Consider the following 27,022-nt stretch of genomic DNA (forward strand, 5'->3'; position numbering starts at 1 on the left):
AAAAGTCACTTCCCAATTGATCTTGGGCCTGGCAGCCATGCACTGTGCAGCACCAGATCAGCGTTGCTCTATCCCTTAAAGGACAAGTCCACCCCAACAAAAAATTGATTTGAATAAAAAGTGAAAAATCCAACAAGCATAACTGAAAATTTCATTAAAATCAGATTTAATATAAGAAAGTTATTACTTTCACAAAACAGTTATATGCACATCCTGGTTGGTATGCAAATGAGGAGACTGATGATGTCATCCACTCACTATTTCTTTTGTATTTTATTATATGAAATATGAATCATTATAATTTTCTCCTCATTGTCCAGTGAAATGATGATTAATTCCTCCATAAACATGTGGGATTAGCATTGTTTAATACTATATGATTCAGTCAAGTCGGTCCCTTTGGTCAAATCTGTAGTAAATGAAATATTAAATAATTCAAACAATACAAAACGAAAGAAATAACGAGTGATGGACATCATCACTGACTCATTTGCATATCACCGAGTTGTGCATATCACTGTTGTGTGAAATATAAGCAAAACTTTAAAATGCCATAACTTTATTTTATATCCAATTTTGATGAAATTTTCAGTGTTACGCTAGTTTGATTTTTCTTTATTTATTTATTCAAATCAACATTTTGCTGGGGTGGACCTGACCTGCAAATCGTTGATCGCCAAACAAGGGTAGCAGCAACTCTCCATCTTTAAACGTCTTTCAGCCTGACGTGGCCAAGGCTTGAACTCCCGATCTCAGTGCTCTACCAACTGAACCAACACACATCCAGCTATTATTATTACCTATATTGACTACTTTTGTCTAATGACACTCAAACCCAAAGACCTCAGTATGATTCTTTTATACCGTGTTTACACATTGACTCGGCTCGCGTGTTGAATCCGCGAGCCGGGTTGAACACTGCGAAGAAGGGATCAGAGATCGCGTTTATACGTACATATAAAAAGGCGAGTTCAACACGGCTCGCGCATCTCGAACGGAAGAAGAATTATGACGTCGCAAATTAAACGCGGGAAATTCACCGCCGGAATCGAATCTTGTCCGTGCGAACAACAACAATGCCAAAAGTGAAAGCGCGCGCAGTGACCTAGGTCAAGAGAGTTCGACACGGCTTTCTGTTTACACACAAAAAAATTGCCGAGTCTGACTCGGCTAGCGGGTTGAAACCTACGATTTTGGCGCATCGAAAAAGCCGTGTTCGACACGGCTCGCGGATCACACTGATCGCGTTTACACAGCTTAAAATTGCCGTGTTGAGCACGGCTCGCGTGTCGAATCCCGAGCCGTGTCACTGTGTAAACACGGTGTTATATTGATCAAAAGAACCTTACTCTTAGAATAGACCAAGAGAAGGAAATTTGATTGGATTGGCGGAGGAAAGCTGAGAATAGAAAGAAGGAAGAACAATTTCATTTATCTGATATCAATCCCTTAAATAGTCCTCTATGTGCTGACAGTCCTAATTCATATAAGCCTATAATTTGTGAATGTTTAGACCATAGGGAACATGAAATTTCATGTGCCAGAAAAGAACAGCTGGATTTGTTTATGTACAAGAAGAACTATTCATTTTTCCTTTTACTTTCGAAATGAAATTTGGTTTCTAAAATGACAACCTCAATGATATTCATGGATAAGTTGATTGTAGTTGTATTTGATTAGAATTAATATTGACATCTATTGTGTATTGTTACATAGATATTCGGATAATGACTTTTTGAAGCTTGATTTTTTTAGGAGAAATTGTGTCACTGCAAAGGTGTTTATACACAAAGGAAACTTATATTTGGTTCAGATATTTTTTTTTTTCAAACTTTAAAACACAAAGTGAAAAATCACAATCAACATTTCAAAGAAGAAGCCCTCAAAACTTACATTCCCGATGACTCCAAATATGTTCCAATTTGAACATATATTTATACGCTGTCCTGCCGAGTTCCTATACGGGAGTTACCATAAACAGAAACAGAAAATAATGCAAACTTTGAGTTCTGAATAACTTGATTGTCACATGTACTTGTGCTCTGCATATGGTGGAATAGAAAGAAAAAAATAAAAAGAATTTAGACGATTCACACAAAAAGTGGAAAAATGCAAGATGAACCGTGAAATTGTTTTTTATTTGTTCTGTTCACACATGCAAATAAAAATTGAAAATTTCTATCCAAAAATCAATATTCAAATTTGTTTTTTTCATCTGTATGTAAACACCACTTTTGTCGAAGTGTTTCCATAATTTATTGATAGTGACAAGTAATAAGATATTCATTTTCCTCCAACAATACAACAAGGATAACACACGCAACTACTGTGTGGTTATGACACTAGTAATCCAGAGGTTGTGGGTTCAAATCCCGGCTGGTCTGCATGTGAATTTTTTCACTGGTTGACTTCACACAACAGTTGCATGTGTTACCCTTTATGCAGAAAATGAAAAGCTTATTACTTATTTTTATCACCCAACACATTAGTTATTCCTTTGATTTATTTATAGTGATACATGTGCCATTAATATTTGAAAAAAAAATATTTGACTTAAAATGGGATGCATAAGACTGGTATGGGAAGAAATAGATGTTAGAGAGAAAGGGTATTGGGTGGGATCAGAAAGGAGTGAAAAAAATATATGAATCACATACAGGTCAGTTTTACATCATTGGTATCAAAGGTAAAGCGTAAGAACTGCTTTTCACAAAGTTCCCCTTTTTGCCCTCAATGTCAAAATATCTTCACAGTCTAATCTATCTTGGGATAAACTTTTTTCATGGGATTCAAGTAGAGTATTACATGACAAAGTAGCATGCACAACTCATTATTTACATCATGGTCTTGTGATGCTGAGTTTGGGTGAAAAAGGGAGAAAAAAGGGGGAAATTTTTGTGAGGTTAGATAATTCACGTTTGATCGATATTCTCAAGCTGCAAATGCTGACATTGTAATGCTTGATGATTTAGGCTAACAATTTATTTTATATCAACCAAGTTTGTTATAACCAGATATGTCCCAAATAGAAATACAAAATATGCAACCAAAAGTTGCTAAGTTCATGTTCAAAATATTGCATTGATGACCCAAAATCACAAAGTTGCACAATTTTTAATCTTTGCTGTGAAGTTGACAAGTTTGTCTCCAACTGTTGTGAAATCAATAATGACCTGTCATCTAATAAATTTTAGGGCTACCATAAATAATTTTATGATCTTTTCTTTTCTTCAGTGAGCTTTTTCCTATACCCCAAAGACATGTTTGCTAGGCTGTTGAGAATTTAGATTTGTTTAGCTCATTTGTTGCTATATAATCCTCTGAAAAGCTTTCATGTTTACTTTCAAATTGTTAAGAACAACCTTTATTTCAAAAGCATACATATAAAGTTGAAGTGGTCTCATGATGTTCAAATGCTGTAGAGTGATGTTTCGTCCGCTACGGCAGGACTTTGTGAGGCGTCGTATACATGGTCAGTTTCACGAATGGTACAGGCCTATTCTTAATCTGACTAATGGCATAGATATGGCTTTTCCCCATAAACTCAGACTATCTCATGAAAATGTACGTGACTGGCATGACGTTGAAGCTCAGAGACCATGACTGTCGATCAAGAAATTAAATCAAGAGGGTCGGAAACTGATGAGAAGGGGGAATATGGCCAGGAACAAGAGGGGAAATCAAAATCTCAGCAAGCCTATGAGTAATGGCTACTTGAATATTAAGAGTGAAAAAGTTTGAACTTGTGATTTAGAAAGTTTAGTACCCTTTAACCTCATATGGACTTTGCAGTAGTCATAAAAGTACATCATAGATAGATGATATAGATATAGCTGTATGCATCAGGGATATATCGGTAGTGACTTTTGTGTGTTTCATTTGAGATTATGGTAAAGTAGAAAGTTGATGTTTTAGAAAGTTGCCTATTAAAACTTATTATATATTATGGATACTTGTTCAAATCATTTTTTTTGTAATGGTTTGATATTCTGTAACCCGTTTCTCAAAAGATGTGGATCATATGAGAGAAAGAACTGTATGTTCTGGGATTAAAATATGAAATCTTGCAGGAAGTTAAGACTGTGGGTTTGATATTGCACTACCGTTCTTACGTTAATTTTTTTTTCATTGATGACTCTGTTAAATTTAGAATAGGCCAAAATAAGATTAACACCTCCCTCCCACTGTTTTTTTTTTATATTGAAGGCCATTCAGACTGGTTGTATATGTAAATTAATTCACACAAACAGGAATTAATAATGTACATTAACATTTAGCATCCTGTGACAAAAGTTTGCATACATTCTCAATATACTGAATAAAATATCTTAATAAAGTATGATTTATGAAATCTGCAGTCTGTATAGGGGTGAAAAAAAAGAAGAAGTTTACTTAAAGATAAATGCCAGTTGTGGTAACGATTTCAAAATGAGTTCATACAGAATCCAATGAAATGACCACCAAAGTGTCTATATATAAAAATATGTGCCAAAGGATTCTTGAAGAAATTGTGTAATTGCTGAGAAATTAGCAAATAAGCACGAAATTCGGGTCAAGCGTCGGGCCGACATTCAAAGCAATAATACTACACTGTCCCACGTGCGCTTATCTGTGTTGGTGATCTTCATAGTGAACACTTTTCAGCACAGATTTAAAGATTTCACAAAGTTCAGTTTATGTAACTGTACCAGATCTCGATCCTCGATGATATAGTGACAAGCCTGGTTTTACAGACTTTCTCGTGAAATCAGTGTTTACTGCAACTACTTTCGATATCTTTTACTTTGACCATAGGCCTATATCTTTAGCTGATTCTTAGAAAGATTGTCGGAAAGATTGTATGTGTGGTATCTAAGGAAGATATGGACATCTTATGTTAGCTTGAGATGCAAAATTTTGACCTGAATAAATATTTGAAAAAAAATCAATTTTATTTCATATAATTATGCATTCATTTAATTTAATTTTGCTCAATCAATTAATTGGATTTTCTAATTTATTTATTGATATTTATTCTAATCTATTTATTCATTTTTTTGTCAAATTCAATTATTAATTAACCATATATTTCTTTAGTTATATTTATTTATCATTTATTCAGTCACTTATATATTTATCTATTTATTGTTTGATGTATTAATGAGTGTATGGATTTACTAATTATTATTATTATTATTTTTTGGGGGGGGGGGAAGGGGATGGGGGGCATGGTGACCATACTATATCCTCATGAGGCTAGACATGAAATAAAACTTGAGCAATGAGGAAGCAAGTAAGAAGAGAGATTGATTCCTTAGCTTTAAATCAGAGCAACTGTTCAAGAACATAATCCCAAACATCTTAACTTAAGCATAGAGATGATATCAAAGGAATAACTTAAGATTCCCTTTCAAGATGAATTTCCATCAAGCTTAGGTCGTTGGGAAACATGTTCTCCTTTTTCACAGTCAAAACGGTTATTTGTCAGAAGATTGTTGTTATCTTTGTAAAACATCGGATCATTCATGATGACTTGGTCATTTTCGTCATCTGGTTGGTACATTAACAGGGGAAAGGGAAACGTAACTATGTGACTAGATTTTATGGAGTAGTCTTAATCAGGAATTGGGTTAGAGTAAGACATAATTTGAAAAATATCTAAATCAAACAACAAAAATTGAAGGACAATTTCCTAACTTTTATATTTCCCATAGATAGATTGATGTTTCACACTTTCAGATTTTAAAGGTGACTCACCAAGTCATAACGCGATCACCTGATAGTCCCCCCCCACCCACGTTTTTAATTAAACATGCAATTTACATAAGCCTTTAAAAGTTTATGGAATGTTTTGAAACACTGCATGAGCACGGCTACCCTGATCGTGCGCTTGAGCAATCAAGGAATTCCTTCATACCGTTACCCATTTACTACACCTGGGTGGAGAGTGGCAAATGTAGTTAAACTAAAGAAAATAGGGCCTATGTAGTGGAAATTTCTTTTTCCCATCTTTACCAAGACAATTTTTTTAATGGAAAATGTGAAAAACTTCACAACCGAACCCAAAACCTGATGACAATGATTCATACTCATCCTTAGCCTTCTCCTAGGCACTGGGGATTTATGACAACTCAACTCTCTGTAAAACTTGTTGATCTCGGTGGTCATTGTAGTTAGATCATGGAGCTATATGTTATAGCTCCATGGTTAGATTAAATACCATGGTCGGGTTGACAGGTAGAAGCATTGTTAGTCATCATTGCAAAACTTCTTCTGAATTGTCTGGGCCTCTCAGAGATATGGCTCGGTACATCTGCCCATCTCAATCAAGCACAGCAAAACTTTTGATGAGGATATAAACCAAGTCCCCAGTTTTCCATTATCTATAATGCACATTCTGTGTTCTTTGGTTTCCTAAACATAAAACTCCATACAGGATAAAGCTATTGTAAATCATTAAAATCTCAGAAAAGAGCATGGCGAACAATGTAAAAATACTGTTTAAAAACAACTTATTTAAAAGTCTAAACGATATTTGCTTGATTGATAGGTTTAATCAATTTTAAACAGCATTTTTACAGTGAACACAATTATGCTCAGCAATATGAATAGATTTGATTGACAGATTTGCCTCTGATTCACAGTTTTTATTGGTTGGATTTTTCTTTGATCGTCATTATTTTCCTTTCATTTGTTGTCACTCAATATTTGGCCCTGAAAACTGCTTAATTCTGTGTTTTTCTCAAAATCTGTGCAATTTTTCAATTGAAAATATATAAGAATATAAGAAATCAGGGGATTTTACCAATTGATGCTCAGACGATTTCTATGTTTGAAGATTGTCCTTAATTGCCATGGTTTCTATCGAATCAAGTATTGGTTAATTGTTGGGTATAAGAGTTCAGATGATTCTCCCAAGGTTTTTAAAGGACAAGTGCACCCCAACAAAAACTTGATTTGAATAAAAATAGAAAAATTCAACAAGCATAACACTGAAAATTTCATCAAAATCGGATGTAAAATAAGAAAGTTATGACATTTCAAAGTTTCGCTTCATTTCACAAAAACAGTTATATGAACGAGCCAGCAACATCCAAATGAGAGAGTCGATGTCATTCACTCACTATTTCTTTTGTTTTTTATTGTTTGAAATATGAAATATTTTGATTTTCTCGTCATTGCCATGTGAAATGAAGTTTCATTCCTCCCTGAACACGTGGAATTCCATTATTTTAAAATTTTGTGCCTCAGGCAAAGAGGTCCCAATCGTCAAATTCGTAAAAATTGAAATATTGTATAATTCAAACAATAAAAAACAAAAGAAATAGTGAGTGAGTGACATCATCAACTCTCTCATTTGAATGTAACTGGCTCGTTCATATAACTATTTTGTTAAAAGTAAGCGAAACTTTGAAATGTCATAACTTTCTTATTTTACATCTGATTTTGCCGAAATCTTCAGCATTGTGCTTGTCTGATTTTTCTTTATTGATTCAAATCAACATTTTTCTGAGGTGGACTTGATGAAAGTTACGATTGTCATGCAGTAAAGATACAGTCACCACAAACAACATCTTCTTTTAAAGTAGCTGCCATTTTGAGGACCAGAGTCCTGTTTTATTAAGACTTGTTAATTTGTCTTGATAAAAAACGTTATATAACGAGTTCACTATTAGCCGATCAAATTGAATGGTTTCAGTAGTTTTTGTTATTTGCAAATTTGTTGTTATAACAAGTTTTATGAATCGGCCCCTGGAATTATTTTATTATTTTAAGATCAGCATTGATTTTTTTTGCTTAATGATTTTCATTACAGATCGAGCATACTGATCTTAAACAAATAGGAGTAATGCCGAAAATTTGTTAAAAAACAAATTAGAATTTCCTCCTATAAAAGCCTCTTAATTTACCAGCATTGATTTGTTTGAAATATAATTTTATCAGGAATTGCTGTAATTTATTTCAGAGAAAGCATGGTGCAGCATTGGTTACCTTGTTAATGCCATGTGGAAGACAGTCAAAGACTTGCAGTTAATTTACTGCTGGGAAATAGAAATTATTCCAGTTGATTGGGGAATTAATAGGAATTAGGCTCATTTGTATCGTTTCTTTATTACCCAACTAATAATATGTATACTTTTGACAAGCAGCTCTAAATTTATTCCTCAACTAATCTTTTTTTTACTTTTATCATTCCTTATTATCCATAGAATCCGTTGGCTGAATCAGAGACATGAAATATTGATGTGAATTATATTAAAAATATACCGCCAAACTGCATTATCCAATGTCAGTTCATATTCATTATGTTTTGGTTTTTTCTTAATCCTACTTATTAGCCTCCATTTTATTATTAATAATAATAATAAAAATAAACAATTAAGAAAATCTTGTTTAAGATCTTTTAGCCTTTGAATTCACAGATAGTTGATGGAATCATATGTTGTCTTGGGAGAAGGCTAATGAGACATTGAATGTTGGATTTGAACAACTGTCCTAATCCATGCTTAAATGTAATCCCTCCTGTTCCAGATTAGGGGAATGCATGTACCATTGCTTTCCTCTACAAAGAAATACATATCTAAGTTTGTTGATGTTCTATGGACATCTGCATGGCTCATGCTATGTTTACACGGAAACTTTTTGAAAAATTATTTGTAACAGATTTTTTTTTCTCCCAAGAAAGGCAAGAATTAAAAAAAAATATTTCATTAGATTGCTGTTCTATTCCTCCCATCAAAATTTCCTTTAAATAAAATGATCTTTGTTGGCTTTTGTTTTGACTTTTATACAACATTGAATAAACATGATTTTAAATCTGATTCCTGTAGTATTGTAGCTAATTTCAACCTCATTTGTCTTCATGGTATTATTGATCTTTTCTAACACACCAGTCAACTGCAAAGGGATGTGTGTATTCACTACTTGGGATTATGGATTGAAATTAGAAATACATTCATTTTTCGGCAGTAGGAAAGCGTAAAATTGCTATTCCCTTATGTCATCTCGCTAATCAGTTAAACCTTTTCAGTAAATATGTATGACACTAAAGAAAAATGCCAGTAGATGCAGTAAACACTGTTTTCATGAGAAAGTCTGTAAAACCAGGCTTAATTGTCAGTATGTCATCGAGGATCTAGATTTGGTACAGTTTCATGAACTGAACTTTGTGAAATCTTGAAATCTACGCTGGAAAATGTTCACAATGAAGATCACCAACATAGATCAGCGCACGTGGGACAGTGTATTATAATTGCTTTGAATGTCGGCCAGACGCTTGACCCGAATCCTGTGCTTATTTGCTAATTTCTCAGCAATTACACAATTTCTTCCAGAATCCTTTGGTACATATTTTTTATTTATACAAACAGACACTTTGGTGGTCTTTTCATTGGATTCTGTACGAATTCATTTTTATATCGTTACCACAACTGGCATTTACCTTTAAAATTCTATTTATGTTCTTGGCATTTTTGTGATTTGTAAAAGGGGATTAGAATATGATTTTAGTCTTTAGGGCTCCTTGTGTGAACATGACTCCTGACTGTGAGGAGATGAGCATGTACTGTGTAGAGCTTGTCAGACAGGAAACATTGAGTTATTATTGCTGTTGTTCAATGACATGTAGATCTTAGGAGTATTATTTTGATCAGGTCTTCATTTATTTGTAGGATTACGAAAGATAAATGTATGTCTGTCGTATAGGTAAGCCATGTTGATTTAGTTTGAACTGGAGATGGTGGATGGGGAGGAATTTTCTTGTTCAAACGAAAATAAGGAACAGGGGAAAATTGCTCCAATCTTTTTATTCTAAATATAAAGACGATGTAAATTATATCTTTTATATCTGAGTTACAATTTGAAAGAATACTATTTACATTACATTAATAACATTTGTAACAAAACCTAGCCAGGGGGGGGGGGGGGGGCACTTACATTGACTAGTGGATACCATGCGTGACCAAAAAAACACGTAAAAAGGATGTCTTTTTCAAGATAGGGCACGTTATGTACGTAACGTGATAAGGGTGTCAAAAACACTTAAATAATGAAAAAAGGGTGTCTATTTCGCTAGGAAATTTACGTGTTTAGGGTCAAATTTGCGAGGGTATAAACAATCAAGACTAATATGTTTTATAAAGGATGTACTTTTTGCCCCAGGAGTCAATACTACGTGTTCAGATTAGATGCGCGAGTTGGGCTGTACGAAACCCAATGATAGGTAAAGGTAAAACCAACATCCGTGTTTGAAATATCGCTGTACCTGTTTAGGGGTACAATTCAGGGAATACTTGCCAATAGTATCATTTTGTTTCCAATACTTGTTAAGGGTATGGTTTCACACGCCAATACTTGTTAAGGGGTGCATTTTCAGAATACGGAAAATACGTGTTTAGGGTGCTTTTTGAGATCTCATAGTCACGCATGGTATCCACTCATGAATGGAAGTGGCCCCCCGGGAACCTAGCACATTCATACAAAATTGCTTGTTCAAAGTCAGAATGAATCTTTGTCTGATGCCTCATGCATATTCTAAATAATTATCTTCAGATCAATGTTTTCGAAATAAAAGTATTTTTGAATTATGAAAATCAGCTGCTGTACATGAGAAAGGAAAATATAACAATACAAAGAAGTATAAATCCATAAATTCATTTGTTGGAAACAGTGTAAAGTATCATTCAGCAAAATGGTGATAGGTTAGAGTGGGAGCTGGAACATATTCTCAATATATTAATTCCACAACTGATTGATGTAAACCTCTTGAAATTGAACCATCAATTTCCATAGGATTTCTGCAGAAAAAAATAGGACCCTGTGTCTCAAAACTCATGGAAAGTTTATGAATGACTTTCCATTTCCTTAGCCAATCAAATGGCTTAGTTTCAGTTATAAGTTTGCAGCTTGACATTGATGAAAAGTTTTATGAATCAGTGCTCTAAGTTCTTCTCATTGCTACTTTGACTACGAACAATCTTAGACTATTTTTTAACAGTTGATAATTTTAGTCGCCAGCTAAGTGGTTTCCCCAAACCAGCACCTGTCTTAACGTACACGACAGGAGGAGTTTCTAAAATTGAATTATTAGTGTCTTGACAAAAAGATCTTTAGGTAAAAATAGGTCGCGGAGACAATAATTTTCTCAGGATGCCATGTTTGTTCAAATTCAATTAACTTGGAGCCGTGAAACAAATGAGGTGGTTATTATAGGGGGTTCAATGTCAATAAAGATAAGCTGGTGTATGACAAATGTATTGTTTGGTATATTTTCCATTAAGTTTAATTCTTCTTATAAGCACTACAAATTTTAATGATTTAAAATAAGTCTTGATTAGCTGGATAGTGGATTTGTTTTAATCCTTAGGATTAACATTTAAATCTCAGCAGATTCAAATGCATAAAGAAATCTTTTAGCTATAAATTCATATCCGCAATTTTTTAATCTCAATCTAATGTTCAGCTGCATGGTCTTTTTTCACACATTTCACAGTCATTGTTAAGATTCTTGAAATCTAGAGTGTACCAAATTACTTTCTGGTTTTCTGGACATTTTTTTTTAATGTTGAAGAGCAATTATGTAGTTTTTGCAATCAGTTGTCTGAACCAATCAAACATTTTTTTGTTGAGTGTGTGATCGTTTTCCCCTCCCTGGAAATGTTTAGAAATGACTTGAGCTCGAAACTTACCATTGTCAACTTTCCATAGAATGTTTGGATGTAGCACAGACCATCACAATTTTGTGTAGAAACTTTTTCTGCACAGTACTTTTATATTTGTCGCTGCAAGTTTAGAAAACAAAAAACGCAACTTTCATTCCCTTCCTTTTCTCATAAAGGTGAAGTATGAATTTGAATATCTTATACTTATTGATGCAAAGCATCATAAGATTATGCAGCACTTTCAAAAGTTTGTTTTTGTTATCGTACTTGTATAAACCTGCATTTGTACCTTGTGAATCAGTTTTGAGTACCCATTAAAGAAAAAGCTTGTTGAGCATGACAAGTTTAAACCGCAAAGTCGATTCTACAGATGTCAATGCTATTGTGTGGCATGATATGGGTTGATATAGTAAAAAATTTAAATATTATAGTTGAAAAAGAATTCAATCAAAATCTGATAATGTTATGATTTTGACATAAATGCACAGTGCGTGTACTGTGCATCAGATGGACAATGAAGGGGATGTCCAGGTCAAATCAGCGGTTGTTGAGATTAGTCATATTCCCAGGTAAATGGGAAGTAAAGGGAAGTTGGACTATTTGGAGCTAGATATGTTTACATGACAGTCAAATAAAGTTGAGCTCTTTGTTTTCAACTGAATTTTAAGTTACAGGTCTTTATGAGCCAGTCTGTTAATTTGGGTCTTAAATAATAATAATAATAATGATAATTGTACTTATTACTTAAATGGCGCTTTTCCCATGAGGCCCAAAGCGCTTACAATGAAAATGCTTAAAATGAATTATACAATGCTAAAACTATGAAACTACATAATAGATGGGGTTTTAATACCTTTTTGAAAATTTCTATTAATGGAGACTGTCTTATTGATGGAGCCTGTCTTTGCTTCAAACTTTCATTATTTGAGTTATCAATGAAAGCACTTTTATTACAACCCCTAAAGTTTATGTGACGTTTTAACCTGGTACTACAGTTTCTTTCATGAGTTCTTAAGAGTTTTAAAAGTTAGAGATGGTCCCACTTCATTACACTGAGAAAGATTAAGTGATCTTATTTGAAGGTATTACCTTTGAGTTCATGCTTTATTCTAGTTGCCATCTCCTTGATTTTTGTTAAAAAAACTTAATAGTTCATTCTTCAAGTATACCTTTAGAACCCGTTAATCTTTGATATTGTTCACTTCCAATTGTCAACATGTAATAGTCCTACTTAAACTTCAATTTATAATCATGCTAAGCACTGACTAGGTGAACATTAGGCTTATTGGACAGGTGACCCATTAGATTGAGGTGACGGTTTCCATGGTGATCTATTTGTTGTAATTTTTAAAATCATGCAGATGCCTTATAAATAGTAGAATAAAGAGACATCTAACAAAAATTGATGAACAAAAGATTTTCATGGCCATGAGCTAATAAAAGAAGTAGACAACATAGGAAGGGGGTTAACTGTGAGATAATAGGGTAGGATAGGGTGTAGAGGAAGGGGTAGATATGCACACTTACTGTGAGATTAAAATAATTTGTCTCCAAAGGAGTCTCATAAAACTTTGATTAATATACAGAGATTGCAGTGATTTGTACCCTGTTTTTGAAAGAGTTTTATGTGCAATCATCATTTTTATGATCAGCATGGGACCGACTTAGGATGAGGTTTAATGACCTTAAAATAATGATACTCTAAAGGGCCCGTCTGCACCATCCCGAGTTTTCAAATTAGCGCGCTATTTCTGATCCGGCATATTATCCCGATCTGAACAATCTGGAGATCATTTGTAATGGAGACGCAATTATCACGCTAGTTCGTAGGAATAGTCTCGAGATTGCAGTCCCAAGTCAACTTGGGATTATTTGCAAAATGTTGCGCTATTTTACGAATTATCGCGCTAATTCGCAGGTGCAGACGCACTCAGGATTATTTATTCACGGCGTCAGACCATAATGCATCGATGCCTCGCTCGAGCAGGAATCGCTCTTCTTGCGATGGTGGAGACGGGTTTCTTGAATCTTGAGATTAATCGCGCAGAGGGCCGATCACGCTAAAATCTCGAGATTGAGCAAACTCAGGATGGTGCAGCACCGCCTTATCTCAAGGGGATAAACCTTTTGCTATAACATGCCCCCATCCACCATTTCTGCTCCTTTCTTTAGTTTGGTAGATGTTCTAGTAGACATCTGTGTTAGATGTTGACCTCCTATTTCACATGCAAGGATTCAAAGTGATTTATGTTCAGTTATTTCTTATATGATCTAGATTTCATTAAATTCATTTTGATGAAAAAAAACCCCAAGAAATATTCTCCTTACAATTTTACCATTTTTGAGGTGCCAACTGATCTTGTATGAATGAGTGCATGTATGAGTCATTTTATATGGCTTGTTTAAAATCTACAGTAGATGTAAATGCCTACATATATTTGCTAAAAACTTTTTTAAAAGTGGTTGATTTTTTTCAAAGAATAAATTGTTTAAATCTAAATGAATAGGCCTGCACCAAGTCACAAAAAAGGGTCAACTTTTTCCTTTATTATACTGCTGGATTGTCAGCTTTCTGCATATTCCACAAGCACCCATGCTTTCTTAGCGGTCAGGTAAACACTGACCATCACCATTCCTTCTAAAAAAGCGACCAATGATATTGTATTTGGGTTTTTTTGTGGGAGGAGTGTGGGATGAATGCTTTGCGTTCTTTCCTTAGAGGAAAATTTTTGTTAACATTTTGAAATTTGAACTGGAAGGGAAGTGAATATCATGATGCATTACTAGTATTCAGGGGATATACAAGCCGCTAGTTTGCGTGCAGAGCTCAAAGAGCATTGACCTGTGTCTCTAACATAGGAAATTTGCCGTCTGGGCTTCAAGGCTCGCTATACTAAACTCATGATGTGGATCTGATGATGACCCGCTGAGAGAGCTCTGGATGAGAGGACTAAAGAGGAAAGTGGAGATGAGAGGGGGGTAAAGTGCCGTGCATGAGGGGGTCTAGGTAGGTTGGGTTCTAAGACATGGGGTGCAGGTAGACCTCACCGATTAGACTAATATGTTGCATAGCAAGGAGGGAAGAGACATGAGAGGTGAAAGAAAGAGTAACAGAGACAGAGAAGGAAAGAGCGGGAGAAGAGAGAGAGATGAATGGAGGGTGGGGGTGGTCTGAGAGTTGGGGGAGAAGTTACTTTAGGGAGAAAAAAAGGATTTGATGGGATTGTGGAAAAAAGATTGAAGAGCATGGTCTGATAGCTTGTGGGTGTTTCATACAGCTTGTCCTAAAGTTACTCACTTTTTTGACAAATGACAGAATATTCAGTGACGAGCTGGAAGAAGCATCCCGGATCGGACGTGAAACTGTTCTTTCCGTTTCAAGCAGTAAGTCCAGGTGATCAGATTTATTTCTAACCGTTTTTCTTCAACTTTATGAACAGCGTTATGAAATGCTGTGTTTCCCCTCCCACAATGACTCATGGGAGTGCTCCATTTCATAAAGAGGAACATAGCTTGTCATCCTTTTCAATTTCACTTACTCTAATTGTTTAGAAAAAAAAGTCAGATAAACCAAGAAACTGAACCGAGAAAAAGAAAAAAATATTAGAATGGGTCATGCAAATGAGAAAAGATGCACTTTGTTGGGTAACGAATCAGGCAAAGGTAAATATTGGAACAGTGAAAGGAAAGATTGCTTGTTGAAACGGGAATGATGACACATCAATAGGGATCATGAATTGGGTCAAATCTTCCATTCAAAATATTAGGTCATATTCATAGGAGGTGTGAGACTCGACACAAATATACAAAACCTACTTCTTTTCTCTGTCCTATTGTCGAAAAATCCCATCTTTTGTGTTTTTGTCAAACAAAGCGAGTTTGTTGGGCCTCCCTTTATTTGAAATATCAACATCTTGAATCGGTCTGCCATGTTATTCTTCCCAAGGAGATAGAAGACTTGGCAAACATGAATTGTTTTGATAGTTTTCAAGTACTTCTATCATGTCTATTGTAGACCTTCGATATCTGATGAAAAAATGTCTTCATTATCATTGAAGTGTGATTGTAACCTTTTGGTGCTCATTGTTCAGTCTCTTGTACTTCCCTTTTACATTGAATTGTCATTTACACAGGATATCAAGTACTAGCTGATAAGAAGTTTGGTAATATATTTAAATTAATGCATAGCTGTGGATTATTTCATGTTGAGTCTTCAGCCTGTATAAGTGGCGATGTTATCAAGGATCCCTGGGGCTAGTGGCGATGGTTATAAAAGTTATGAAAGAGTTTACTTTGTTCTCATGAGGCTTAATGATTTCCATTAAAGCATATTTATGACAGCTTTAAAAATGTTTCCATTTTATCTCTTGCTGCTTGATCTAACTTAGTGATCTTTGCTTAATGTGCCATGTGCATATACTTAATGAATTTATAAAGAAGTGAACTCAACAATTATAAAAGTGTGAGGAATTCCATTTATTAATCATGTTAATCTAGTCTAACATGATTTTTTCTTCTTCAGTTTTCATTTTAACTACTTTCTTGTTCGCTAGTAAGGGTTCTTTATTAAATTTGTTATCATTTTTGGGGGTTTGTTTTAATGATACTTGTTTAGGTTGTAAAATTTTAAGTTTTGTATAACAAGGCTCACTAAACCAGGAGATACGTCAGCCTGGCCTGAGCCAGTAAGAAAAAGTAACTAGGATGTCCCTAGGCTTAGCTATTTTTTTTTAAAAAGAATATTGTATCAACAAGATAATTAAATTTAGATCGTATCATTTCACTTCTTAAATGTCTTTAGTTAGCTGGGTATATAGCACAGTATGGGTTAATTCATACAGACAGACACCATTCATCATGTTGTTACTTCATTAGAGCCTTGGTGATCACTACCTGTCACCCATCAACCCCATGCTAGGATCTCGCTTGGATCATTAAAGTGTGGAGCGGATATACACCTTCAGTGATGAAGAGATCATAGACACCCTACTTTATCTTTGAAGGTAGAAGGGTTTTTCTATTGTCTTTTTAAGTATAATTCCACTTTAGTATAGCACTTAATATCTTGGAAAGACTTCTCAAAGTGTAATACACATGTTGTCCTTTATCATGGAATCCTGACTTGCCTGCATACAATGTAATCACTTTCTCCATTCCCTCTGGAGCATTCTAACAAGAGTTAAAAACTGAATTACTCAGCATACTTCACTCGCTTTCGCCTCCTACCAGGTACCCATTGAACACCTGGGTGGAGAGTGGCAAATTGTGGATTGATGCCTTGCCAAAGGATGCTAGGCCATGGTGGGATTTGAACACATGACCCTCCGATAACATGGCAAGTGTCAGGACCACTACACCATTGTAGGTCAGAGCCCTTCTTGCACTCACTGATAATATGGAGACTAGATCAAAGAGAGAAAGAGAGGCACTCATTAATAACCGTCATGACTCATTAAACCCTAATTGCATCAACCTTACGGAGCTTCATTGGGAGCTGAAGTGACACATTAATGTCCTTTCGGAACACTAACCTTCTTATGACTGATGGATATGGGTGTAATGGTGATGGAGAAACAGGGTTAGATGATGAGATAAAAAGGTGACAAAGAGATCTTGAAAATGCAAGATAGAGTTAACATGATGGAACACATGCAAGAATGATTGTCAGGTTAAAGTCACATGAGGATGTCTTCAGGTTAACAATAGTTTGTTTCCTTGGCTGTGATGGTTTGAGTGTTTCTATTGTTAGTGTGGTAGTCAGAAGACTGACAGCTTCAAAATTGTTTTTAGGGACCTGGGAGCCGTTTCATGAAGCTGTTCTTAAGTTAAGAATGACTTAAAGAAAGACCGGTGATCCTTTCTCGTGGTAAATGATATTCAGCATTAAATGTTCATTGGTGATTCTTTAGAGTGTAAGAAAGGTTCACCAGTCAAACGGCTAATACCCACCTGCATGGAAATAAAGACTAATTTCTCATGTGCTGTTGTGCAGCATCTTGCTTTCAGTTCAGACCACTGGATTATGAGATCTCTACTTAACCAACTAACCAGTGGATCAGTTACATACAATGTTCAATTACTTCCTGTTACTATATAGTGTTACCCTGATCAAAATTGAGATGAGTATGAGAGGTATGAGCCTGTATTCTGAAGTCCGGCTTAACGTAGTCCATGGTTGTTGTGGCCCAGTGGATTAGTCTCCGGACTTTGAAACATAGGGTCGTGGGTTCAAATCCCAGCCATGGCATAATTTTCTTTGGCAAGAAATTTATCCACATTGTGCTGCACTCAACCCTGGTGACGTGAATGGGTACCTGGCAGGAATTTATCCCTTGAAATGCGTGTGCGCTTTAATCTTAGTAATTACGGCTGCCAAGCTACAGCTGGGGTAGAAATATCCAAGTCCTTTGGAAGCACGTAGAGACATTATTCATAATTGTGATGTGCGCTATACAAGACCTGTCTATTATCATTATTATGGTCTAATTCTGTCCTAGAATTATTGGAAGGCAAAAATGTCACAAAATTGATTGTGTATTTCTATTTTTACTGTGCTCATTCATTATGCTTCAATAATGAAGAAAACTGTTTTAGTTACTATATCCAGATAGTTCTAGATTGTTTGAGGGCCAAACAAGGTGATAAATTGTTTCTGTATCATTAGAAGTTTATGTTCCAATTGGTATCCATAGTTAAACCATATCTTTAGACCAGAGTTTGAATTAAACCTGACTTCAGAATACAAGCCATTGTGTTTAAAGCTTGCTTGCAGAACTTTGATTACCTTTAAAAAAAACGGATTAATATTCATCTTCTCATGGCAAAGTTCAAGTTTAAGGCTATTCTTGCTTATTTTCCAGATGTTGTTTTTATTGTGAAAATGGGTCTAACGGGTCTAACTCAGGAAGTGCTCTTTATTGTACAGCAATGATCAGTTGGCTGAAAATAAATTACAATAGTACCTTGGTCAGTTAACCTGAATATAGAGAACATTGTGATTTGTTTTTCTTTGAGCCCAATGAGTGTTATAGAACTCAAAGAAAGGACAGATTGGCACTTTTCATTTCAAATCAAATACATAATTTAATTTTGCTCATAGAACAACCTGATCTTAATTTTTTGTTATTCAAATACATAGCTGCATTGTATTTGTGGATTATGGTTTATAAACACCAGTGTATTGATAATAGCCTTTTCTGAATCTTCAAACTTCAGCTTCACTTGCTAAAAATCATTGAACATACTTTAATTACATTTATTTACCATTGCTTAACTTTCAAATGACTTGTTCGAATAAACAGAGAAATAAACCAGTCACAACCCAGCATGATTTTCTTCATTTGTGTACGAAACATACTATTTCTGTCCAGATAATGATAAAAACCAAGTTGGTAAAGGTAAAGTGCTAGGTCAGTTACTCTTACAATCATCACTAGCTGTACACTAATATTACCCTTTTTACACAGGCTAAAATTTCCTTAACCCGTACTATAGGTGGGGGTAAATTGCCATTTAGCCCCACCTATAGTACGGGGTTAAGCTTAGCCCACTTTCTTTTTACACAGCATTTTTGCAAAGTGGGCTAACCCCACCTTTAGTACGGGATTATTTGGCCCTGCAAAAAAGCAGGGTTATCCCAGCAATTGCGGTGCTAAGAGCGATAGTACGGGGTTAAGATCGCTAGTGTGAAACGAAAGTGGGCTAAGCTTAACCCCGTACTATAGGTGGGGCTAAATGGCAATTTAGCCCCACCTATAGTACGGGGTTAAGGAAATTTAAGTGTGTGTAAAAAGTGTACGAGTGAAGTACTTGTACTACGAATGATCGACAAAAACCACTAGTCCGGGGTTAGCGAGTTTCGTGTGTGAAAAGCAAGCATTCCTTATCCGGGGTTAGCAATAACAATTTGGCATGTGTGAAAAGGAAAAAAAATAGTACGGGGTTAAGGATAGTAAGGGGTTAGCGATAGTCCGGGGCTAAGAAAATCCTGTGTAAAAAGGGTATATGATTTGATGTGGTGATGACAACCTGACTGTGTTTAACACCTGTAAAACTGATTGGTATAGACATTTCATAGTATACTTGCGGCCAAGTGAAACGATAATGAGATAATTGAATGACAGAATCATTCATCACTCACATGTATGTGTTGAGTTTTCCATATTTACATCAATAATTTTCTTCACTATTTGCTTTATCGTATTTTAGGAAAGCTTATTTTTAGGATGAAATGAATCAGCATTGATCTTTAATATAAATGCAGTGTAATGTCATACATTCTTCCATAATATCTCCTATTTGTTAAAAGTAACTTTTTCATTCTCAGTAAAGACGGATTGGGTTATTCCATAGTAAGATAGTATAAAGAAAATATACATTAAGTTAAATTTTAATACTCATTAACCAAAGCTAATATCAGGTAATTCTTTAGCAAAAACATATATTCAATAGAATGTGAAAAAAAATTGAGCTATGGTAGCTTCAGATCCATCTTTCACTTTCATATGGAAGAATTAAACACCTTTTGAGATTAAAATATTGTGATTTCATGAGCAATAATGAAAGAAAACACAATATGAGCGATAGAACCATGTGGGACTTCTCTCACTACATCTACATCTTCAGTGGATAAACGATTTGTCCAGGAATGCTTCTCCAAATTCCCCCTCTATGTCTCTCTCTTTTTCTCTCTCTCTCTCTTCCTTTCTATCTCTCTTTTCTCCTGCTCTATAATATATCAACACATCATTTACTGTTTACTTCACCCTTTCCCCACTCACTGCAATGCTTTTCTTTTAGTACATTTGATTCCCTATATGTAAAATTACAAATCAAACTTGACATTATGTGGACCATGTTCAGATTTCGTTTCTGTGACATTTGCTTACTGCAATATTTTTCATTTTGTACCTTTGATTCCCTTGTTATTTAGAAAGAACAAATCAAAATTGACATTTTGTGGACCATGCTAAAATTTTGGTTTCATGACATTTGCTCTGGTGACAATTGCTCCACTGTAAATTCCACATACTATTGGAATGACTTTAACCTTTTATTTAACACTATTTATCCTAAGCCTTACCCTAACCCTATCTCAAACCCTATTTCTAAAATGAAATATATAGAGCCTCAAGCAATTATCGCTGGGGCAAATGTTGTGTCACCAAATTTGATGTCTCCCTTGAAGATGACTTTCAGAGCCATACCCTGGGTGACATGAAAGAGATAACTGGTATTGAAAGTGACATGTGTAGTTTGATAGGAATGCAATCGCTGAGATATCAGGCATAACACATCAACCATTTACCAATTGAGAACACTTACATCTCTAAGTGATTGGTATCTGAGCCTACCAACATGAAATAACTAGTGAATTGAATTCTTTCTGGTATGCTTGGTTTTGTTTCATGAGTTGTATAGGTGAAGCGACGTTATGTTTTTTTCACTGGTTGGGTAAATTGAAGTTCATATGATATGGAATGTATAGGCCCATCTTATAATTATGATCTCTGTACAACCAGCTAGCATTTTTTTTAAATTTATGTATTAATTTAGATATTTTTTACGTTAAACAAATCCTTTATTCCTTTCCTGTCCTTTATTCTGGGTATTTTTGTCATGAGTTATTTGTTGTTCAGTTTGGAAGGGGGATGTGGGGCTTTTTTTTCAAAAAGGTGAGTTGAGGAGGGGAGTAAACTTAATGCACCCTTTCAAGAATTCGGGGGGGGGGGGGGTCTTATCTCTGTATGTATTTTGTGTCTGTTTGTCTTTTTTGTATGTCCTATGCCTCTTGTATTTGCCCCCCTATCCTTAATGGTTCTGTCTTGTAACAGGTTTATTTCCTTTCTGTCATTCATAATAATAAGTCTTATATTTGTCTTTGTTGGTCTCTGTTGGTTTGTTATATGCATTTTCATTTTTCTCTAGAATCCATCTTGTACTTTGTTACAATCCATCTTTGTCACCTTTTAATGTTCAGTTTTAAAATTTCTCACTCACTGTTTTTTCTTCATCTCACTGAATCAAGCATGTAATATTATCTTCTATTTTATATTCCTTTTCCTATTTTCTTACTTCGTCCTCACTCTCCTCACTTGTCCTTTATTTTCTCTCATGTGTCAATGGAAAGTGAGATTTCCCATCACTTCATTTTCTGTATTTTCCTTTTTATTCTAAATAAAAATGGGTTTATGGATTTATTCTTAATAAAATATAATGAAAAATACACAAATCTATAGTAAAACACATTGTGAAAAAGCACTGATTAATCAATATGAATTAAAAAGTAGCTTCAATAATTTTTCTAGGTTGTGAAGTGTCCACACCCAGATATGCTGCTGATAGTGTGTAGGGTCAAATTATTAATTGTGAAAATACAACAGTCAGATAAACTTTAATAAAGACGGTAAAAGAGTACAATGAGATATCCTTGTCTTATTCTGATTGTGTTCTTTCATTGATTTAGAGTGATTATGAATTATAATTTTTCTAAATCAGTTCACATTTGTTTATAATGAAACAGGCCTATATTTTACACATTCGTGTTAAAATTTCTTGTCATTTCAGATCAATTTTGATTGGGGCAGGGAGTAGCAGCAATTTGGTGTGAGCTCTGAAAAGGTAAGGAATTTGATATTTCATTTAAGGACTATAATTTAAAAGGAGTTACATGTAAAGGTATGAATTTAAAGGCCATAATTCATGAAGGTATTTTGGTTCAAAAGCCAGGGTTTAAAAATCCTCTTTGGTTAATTGTAAATGAACTTTCTCACAAACTTTGTCCAGTTGGTTTAAACTTTTTGAAGCATGTGCTACGTTAGTATGATAACAAATGGTCAGACCTTTTGCTTAAACTTCCTTTGTTAATCTGTGTAGGCCAAGCAGTATTCTAGTCATTGATAAATGATTGAAATTTGTGGGAAATATGATTGAAATATTTGGGAGGTTTTTTTTATCAGGGTTTGAAGTATATATATTCTTCATTTAAACAGTCAGTACCAATATTCATAACAAGACTTTATCCTATGCATGTGGAAATACAAATTTGTCATGAATGATAAATATACTTATTACCCAATTGCATTCTCATCGATACAGTTTATATAATCTTGCTCAGTGATAGGGCTTTCTATACTGTATGAGATTGCGGCTAACTTAATTGCTGGTGTTAAGGGTTTAATCCTGTATTCATTTCTTGGCTCAAAGTCTTTTAACCTTGCATTGGCTTAATCTGGCTTAGTTCTTCCTTGTGCTGACTTTGAAATCTTTCGTGAGTAAAACTAGTTTGGACAAATTGTGTGAAGTAATATCCTTGTCATTCGTGTGACACTATAGTGAGTCAGATATAACCTACATCATCGGCCAGGATTCATGTAAATTTGCATTGAACATGGCAGAACATTAAGGTTAAGAGGACCCAGGGTGGAATATTTACTAGTTTTTATGGGCTCTTTTTCACATTGGGGCAGTTATTGATAAGGGGGAGGGTAATTTTACTTCATTGTGTCGATGCAAGAATGCCCTTAACACACACTTTTGCGCATACATGTATGTGTGCAAAATGCCCTTAGCACACATAAGCACACATGTGCATTGTGTAAGGGCGTTTCTGCACCGTTGCGGTGCGTGAAAATATTTTGCTAAGGGCGTTCTTGCACCGACCAGACCTACTTTTGTTTCAAGGGCTATTGTATTGTGCATCAAGTAATGAGGCATTAAATTCTTATATATGAATTTTTATATGAGAATAGAAATGATAAGAAATGATTGCTCAACAATCAGGTTAATCTTAGCTTTAGCTTAGCTCTTAGATTGTAGCCTTGGTACATCCGTAGTGAAATTAAGAAATGAATCAATGCATTACTGATTTACTATACCTATTTTCATGAATTTAGAAGCATTAGAAACAATAATTTTTGTATCTACAGTTGTGCTAAAACCTTTGTAAATCCCACCAGAAAATGCACTCCTTCATGTTGAGTGTTATGTCCATAAAGCCCAGAGAAACAAACTTTATTGAATGTAATATTTCATCACATGACTTCACAGTTAAAAACCAAAAGAAGGCTGAACTTGAACACTTTTCAATATGTTCATTTTCTGGTTGGATTCACTAACTTTTTATCACCACTGTACATGGATGTATATTCATATTTCACATTGCAATGCTCCTTAAAATTTTTCTATTGCAAATTGTGATTTGTTAACAAGTGACAATTAACCTCTAGTAATTGTCCCCATCCTGATGTAGAGGGATCTATGGTAAAATTGAAGCTCTTTCAGCTCTCTGTCCTTTCAGAAAGAACTTGTCCTTGTAACCAGTATCATATACCTCATTCCTCCATGGGTCAAGACTATTGGCAAGCTTGCCAATGAGTGTTGTTAACCCATCAACCACCGATAACTGATAATCCCAATTACCTTAATACGGTACACCGCAGTTTCCATACCTGATGGGTTAAAGATGCATGGAACAGTCTCATCTATCCTCACTGTTTTGTATGCATGAAAGACCAAGAAGGCAGGAGTATTACATTTCAAAGGCAACCGGAGTTTCTTGAACTACTTTTGTAGAAATAAGGTGGTTTCAGACCACCTCGAAGTTCGTCAGTTCCAGGTATTCTCTGATCGGGAAATTTACCCCGATCAGAAAATACCAGGTATTTTGGTAATGTGAAAGCAAACTACGCGTAATTTCCCCGAAAGAAAATACCTGCTAAATAGTAGGTACTTGGTGAAATTACGAGAACTTTCGCAGGGATTTTCCAAGGTCGCAGGTATTTTGGCAATGTGAAAGCAAGTTGCGGGAACTTTTAGCCCAGCGTGTCGTTGGGCGCCGTGGGTGGCTGCTGGGCTAGTGATTTTGAATCTCGCGCCTTGCCTGCTTATCAGACCATACTGCGCATGCTCGTAACTTCAGGAACTTATCCCGAAGGGTATGTTTCGGGGCGGTGTGAATGCAGGAATAATTAATGGGTATTTATTAGCCTTAAAAAATTCTCGTAATTTTACAGGGATTCTTATGATCGAGGCGGTTTGAAGCCACCTATTGTTGCATATTTGGAGGCTCTTTTGTTATAAGAAGGGTGAAGAGAGTCAGAAGGGAAAGGGGAGAAGTAAGTGGCTGGACAGAAGAGAGGGAAAAGTGGAAGATGGGTTAGGAAGGTGTAGGTTAGGGAGGAGGATAAAGAGACAGAGAAATGGATAAAGGAAGGATATACATTTCAAATGGTGAACAATTATGGCAAAAGGTGCCATATTACAGTTTTGAAAAGTCATTCTTGCATTGTAGAAGAGACATCTAGTTAATGTTTTCTGAGAGGGCAGAAAATGTGCTTTTACAAATACATAGTATTGATATTGATCATCACAGTCTGGAGAACTCTTATTGTTCAGTGAGAATATTATCAGCATCAAAGATAATTGGAAACAAAACTGAATTAGTGTAGAAGTTAAATTGTGATCTTTGATGCCATTTATCAAAAATGATTTATGACTCAGTGGAGCATGGTTTGGGTGCAGTCAATATTTTTGCTGCTTTGAATTAAAACCCCAGAAGTGGTTAAGTTATAAGAGGAAAGCCTCAACAAAATATTTGCCAAGACACAGGACAATACTCGTCCAAATGGATTTCCATGTTTAGAAGGAGTTGCACCCATAGCACGAAGGTCCCTTACCCCACAGGAGATCCAGCAGTAAAATGAATCTTTTCAAACTTTCTAAACATTTTTGTTCAATTTTTAGCCAGAATTGCAGAACCATTTTGGGGATTTAATTTTGTTTGCACTACCCAACTATGAAATTTTCATAGATATTTTCATACATAGACACCCCCCCCCCCTTTCAGAAGGCAACTGGATAATATCAGCAGTTATTATTTCTCTTTTGATGTCCATTTCTCTCCTGGAACGACTGAATAATTTCAATCCCATACATGGATCTTATTTACAATGATTTCAGCATTTTAACTATTTCTCAAATGACCAGATAATGAAATTGTGCATTGATAAATGGTATGCAGATAGATATATTACAAAAAAACTATTTAGACTTATGATGATCATGCTTCAAAAGGTATTTTGTTTGTTAGCAGAGGGAGGGGGGGGGTTATTGGATTTCTGTCCTGCAGTGAAATTTGATGCTCACTACTTATGAACGAAAATCCATCATAAAGATGTCTGAAGAAAGGGTTTCGATTTCTGCTATTACTTCTAGTCATCTTCTTAAGCTGTTCCGGGATGTTGCAATTATATTACTATGGATGAAGTTTCAGATATTGAATATAAAGGGATATGAGCATTACCCTAATTGTTTTTGTATGTGTAATTGACCATAGGGGTATGAGTTATGCTTGTTAATGAAAACCCTAATTGAAAACAGACATGAATCATTTCTCATTGATACTTCCCAGTTCTGTACTGCATCTATATAGGGTTAAGAAAGGGTACCATCCCCCAGTGTAGAATGGTCAATGACTCCATTGGTTCTGGAGGAAAGGGAAGGGTGTTTCTTGTGTAGGTAATCAATTAGGATGGAGTATTGTTTTTTCTGCCGTAATCAATTATGATGTGAATTGGTGTATTACGTGATTGATTTTGTGCATATTTACCTGATTGCTAAGTTATTAGTACCATAGTGTTAATTGGGAAAACAAAGGACCAGCAGTTTCATCTTCCACAAAGACTGTGTAATATCAATTGATATCTGCCAGCAAATAGATTATTAAGGACTTAATTTAAAATCTTTGCTTCATGATATTAAGACAATAACTGCATCATAGCATTTATTCCTGGAAGAGCAATTTATACTTAATGTGGAATTTTTTAGGAAGAAATAGGGTCTCTACAAAATTGTTTTGATTTCTCAATTTAATCAGGTTACTTGGATAAACAAAACATATTAGTTAAATCATATTCATATGAACAATTTCTCCATTTCTGACAAGGTGGAGGTGCCGTCAATTTAAAATGGAGATAATTGATACATGTATGTAAACTTTTTTTTACTAGTGCTTCAATTTCCACATTCATAATTTTTCTTACAAATGTTACCTCCAGATAATTACTATTCAAAATATTGATCTAGGTACTGTAGATGTATTGAAAAATCTTTTGAATGTTAACGTCTTAACTTTTGAAGATATGAACAGGCCATCTTTTGTTTTGATGTGAGCCTTCTAGCGATGACACGCTTCGTGCAAAGAAGTTGTAAACACAAGGTGAAATGTACTCTCCCTAATTACGATCATTCAATCAAACTCCTGAGTCACAACTCTCCTTCAGAGTTAACCAGCAATGGAAGTTTCCAAGGACAAATATTGTGGGTATCTCACAAAACATTAATTCATGAATCACTCCATGTTCCCACCCAGGTGTTTGCCTTGC

This window comes from Lytechinus variegatus, chromosome 11 (assembly GCF_018143015.1).
Source record: "Lytechinus variegatus isolate NC3 chromosome 11, Lvar_3.0, whole genome shotgun sequence".
NCBI classification, from domain to species: Eukaryota; Metazoa; Echinodermata; class Echinoidea; order Temnopleuroida; family Toxopneustidae; genus Lytechinus; species Lytechinus variegatus.